The sequence below is a fragment of the Sander lucioperca genome, chromosome 7 (assembly GCF_008315115.2).
Source record: "Sander lucioperca isolate FBNREF2018 chromosome 7, SLUC_FBN_1.2, whole genome shotgun sequence".
NCBI classification, from domain to species: Eukaryota; Metazoa; Chordata; class Actinopteri; order Perciformes; family Percidae; genus Sander; species Sander lucioperca.
In genome coordinates this window covers 36,593,378-36,597,897 of record NC_050179.1, presented here as the reverse complement: position 1 = coordinate 36,597,897, position 4,520 = coordinate 36,593,378, and the positions used below count along the sequence as shown (strand labels likewise).

The following is a 4,520-nucleotide window of genomic DNA, read 5'->3' as shown; positions in this document are numbered from 1 at the left end:
TCGCATAAAATACGGACACTTGGTCAGGTGCCTTTGGCGTTGTTATTGACGCTAAAAGTCTCCTTTAGCATCATATCTAAACACACTTTATCTAAACGCGCTTGTCGGGACTATTGGCGTCACTTTTGACGCAGTTAGATTAAGGAAAAGGTCGTGGGTGGGCTTATGTTTCCATGACACGCGGGACAAGAACGGGACAGTTGGGTTTAGGTAAAGAAGAACGGGACAGTTGGGTTTAGGTAAAGAAGAACGGGACAGTTGGGTTTAGGAAAAGAAGAACGGGAAAGTTGGGTTTAGGAAAAGAAGAATGGGACAGTTGGGTTTAGGAAAAGAAGAACGGGACGGTTGGGTTTAGGAAACGTGACACGCGGGACACGATCCCCGGTCTCCTGGGTGAAAGTCCTGTGTTGTTTGACCTGTCCACCCCCCCCAACCAACCTCCCTATGGGTATTTTCGTCGCTCTTAGTGCTACGTCATCTTCAAACGCCATGTAGCTGCTGCTCTCCCCGGTGCGTTCTACACATACACTGAAGGGCGCTTTTTACGTCCTATCAGACGCTGACAGCCACTGGCCAAACGTCCGTATTTTACTAGTTCGGAGTGAGAACGGGTTGGGCCGACACGCCCTAAGTTTGCATCAGGGTCAGTAGCTGTCTTTGTGTTTGTTTGTCTTTTGTCCGGTTGAAGAATACCAATGCTTCCCCTCCTTCAGACTCATGTATGTTTTCATCCTTTTTCTTTGAGAACATTGCTATGAATATAAAAATATGGATCAATGAATCAATCATCTGGTAGAACTTTACCTGGACCACAACGGACAACATTAACACTGTGTTCATTCCACATGTTCAGTTTATTTTTTAATGTTTTCTATCAACCTTCAGCAGTTTGTCTGTTTCATAAGGAAGCACTTTGCATTCACAAAAGAAAAGAAATTAGACACTTCATCTCATAATTACAAGAAAAGATAAGATATATATAATATTTACCAGTGTGTGTGTGCGCGCGCATGTGTGTGTGTGTGTGTGTGTGTGTGTGTTTTTGGGTATACACCTGAGGCAATGCGTGTGTGTCTCATACCGAGAAGGAAATTAAAGAGAATGCAATCTGCTCTGCCCATGTCTGATCCTGTAGCCTAGTTTAGCAATGATTGTTAACTATACCTTAACGTTTCTCATAATTACAAATCTTTTCACATAATTGCGAGATTTTGTCTAGTAATTACGAGATAGGAACTCATAATTGTGGGATAAGGTGTCTCATTTTGTTTCTTTTGTGAGTGCAATGTGCTTCTGTAGATTCAACTGTAATATATCCATTAAGTTGGTCTGACTAAAACTGAACTAATTCAAATGTTCAGCAGTTTGTTTCCTCTCCTCTGTCTCCTGTTGATATTTCTGTTTTTGTTCATGGTTCAGGAAGTTGCTTTTTTCACCGTTGGTGGCGTGTGGCGAATCACAGCTGAGTCATTAACATGTTGGAGGGAACATTAAGGTTTATTGCAGTCTTTATACATTATTGTACATCGGTGCTACGTCAGCAGCTTTGAGGGTGCACAGAGAGCGATTTCTACACCCACGGGAGCAGAAAATAGACCAGCGTGCAGGAGAACATGTCGCCCTCGCCTTCTACATCAATCAGCCTTCTAAATGGTTCTTACAACACTACAGAATAAAGCAGAATCAAGAAAGTTACACCTGAGTTTAGAAAGGTTTTAACACTATAGGCTTGTTTAAGATGAGCCAGGCCTGCGCAGAATCGATTGCCGCACAATGCATGCTGGTTAGATTCGTGCCTGACTCGTTTTGAAATCATGCACACATTGGCAAGACTGATTGGGATACTCTAAATCAGAATCAGAATCAGCTTTAGTGGCCAGGTTTGCGTAGACAAACAAGGAATTTGACTCCGGTAATCTTTGCTCTAAAAGTACAACACTTAACATATTAAGAATAAAAACAGAGTTGACGGTAAGAATATAAAGAAAATAGTGTACAGTATACCAATACAATAGAATTTACAATTTTACAAAAAATATACAAAAGAGAGGGAAGGAATAGTGCAATATCGGTCAATAGACTGAGGGCGTTTTCACACCTGAAAGTCCGAACCAAGGTCCGGACCAAGGTTCATGTTTTTGTTACATTGTAACATTTGATCCTGTAAATTTTGGTTTCACACTGCAGTTATACAAGCGCACTAAAGATCTATACGTGAGAAAACTACGTCCTGCCGTCATCACATATGTGAGCTGCGTCTACAGATGCTGATAATTGATTGGTTTGTAGACGGGCTTCCCCGTCCTCTCGTCTCCTCTCTCTGGGTCGGAGTTTTTTCAACTGCCTGCTGCTCTCCCCTACTGCCGCGGCTCTTTTTGTTTTGTTGTAATGTTGAGAAGCAAGACACGGAAACTTTCTTTCTGGAGCGTCTGCTCTGAGCGCTGACACCGTCACTCTCTCTCATGTAGTCTACACACTAAGCACCGAGCTATTCCTTAAAGGAGCTTCCCCGGTCTTGTAACACAAGGAGAGCCTGCCAGAGCTTCTTGTATTTGGTCCGAAAGTCCGAACCATCCAAAAAATGCTTTCACACTGTAAACGAACTGGACCATGGTTCAGTTTGGTCCGGACCCAGACCACCTCTTTTTATCGGACCAAAATTTGGTCTTTTGATCCGGACCGTGATCCGGGGGAGGTTTCACACCTGTAATTTTGGTTCGGATCAAACTGAAAAGTCCGAAAGTCCGGACCAAATGAGGTATGTGTGAAAACGCCCTGAGATTTTAGGATTTAAATATGAGTACAGTGCAAGGCAGATCAGTGCAATGGTAATATATTAATAACAATATTGTAATTATAGGATTGAAATAGACATGAGGTAGATGAGTAGAACAGTGGTGGTTGGCTTTGTGAAATGATCACAACTATTGCATATGTTGTGACATTATAAAGTCCTAGCTCTGAGATTTAAGCCCTGCACTAAAGTTATACCTTTTTACATATAATGTAAAGTTTAAAACAAAAACTTTATCCAAATGACTTGGATATCTTTTTTCTAGACACATTTGTCACAAAAAAAAAACTAGGGCTATCAACATGAATGTGTTAATGACGAGTTAACGCAAATTCCTTTCACAATTTATTTTGACACACGATTAACACGTGTGATCTGTTATTTGTGCCTCAGGCCGCTCCGTAGTTTGGGAAATCAGGAAGTGGTGCAGGCTTCTAAACCAAATACTACACATGTCCCAGCAGTAATGTGACCTGAAATTGGGGAGAAATTAACAACATTGGCCACCAAGATTACAGCTAGGTGGCGTAAGCATGCAGCTACTTAATGTTTAGCAGTAGGCTAACGTTAGATTATGGAATGAAGCAGCACTTTCTATATATGTATAGACTACTCTCGACAACACTTGCATGTGCTGAAGTTATTTGCATACACACTCATTTGTCACTGTTTCGGATTGTTGCAATATTAATAAACAATTGCATAAAGCATGCATATTTGTCTGCTCCCATGTTGATAAGATCATTAAAATGTGTGATTAATTTGTGATTAATAGCGAGTTACCTATGGACAAGACTTTTTGTGATTACCTTTTGTATTCGATTGACAGCCCTAATCAAATCCAGACACGCGTTTTAGGACTGAGGGTACCAGACATATTTGATAGATTTGAAGGTCCAGATCTCTTCCCAGCACCAAAGCAAAGGCACAAAAACCCCTTTAAGGTTGGGGAAAGATTGTGGTTTCGGCTGAATGTCAATTAAAATGTCATGTCCCAACATTTCCACTTCCTGAATAAAGGCAGACTGTGATCTTTTCCGAACCTTAACCAAGTGCTGTGAGTGCAAAATCCTAATCAGAGATGTACATAGAAAGGTCAGCACTGGCTTCAAGTATGTTTTAATTAACATTTAACAAGAAACCATAATCTTCCCCGAACCTTAACCAATGTGTTTGTGTGACTCTGCTGTCACAACCCTACAGCGTAATCGGAAAAACGTAATTTAAAACATAATTTCTAATTTCTAGGAGACAGGGTTGCGCCTAGAGAGAGAGAGAGAGAAAGAGAGAGATATTGGATTTTGGATTTTGACACCGGTCTGTTGACGCCTCTGTATGTTTTCAGTGTTGTTTCCTATTTGGCTGCTTGTACAAGTCAATTTTCCAATGCAGGAACTTTCCCCAGAGACGTAAGAACTAATTACGTTTCGTCTGCAGGGACCAGGGTCTGAATTAATTTCTGGGGACATCATTTTACTCTCCACAAGACTGTGTATATAAACATCATAGTTGGTTTGTGTCCAACAACCATAGCAACGCATAGAGCTGACCGTAGGCCATAAACAGGCAAGAGACCGCAAACTGTCACAATCTGCAGTAATTGCAAACTGCAGATTAAGACGCAGACTCTGAATGCACTGTATACATGTCCAAAGAATGCTCCTAAAACCTGAATAATACAAACATATACCACATCTAAAGCCCAGTTCAGACCAAAGATTTGCGC

At 41.2% G+C, this 4,520-nt stretch overlaps 1 protein-coding gene across 1 annotated transcript in view; it reads left to right on the top strand.

Moving 5' to 3' along the window:
* The window catches only part of LOC116036403 (NLR family CARD domain-containing protein 3-like), a 1,020,880-nt gene that overhangs the window by 506,632 nt on the left and 509,728 nt on the right, over positions 1 to 4,520 (top strand). The window lies entirely within an intron of this gene.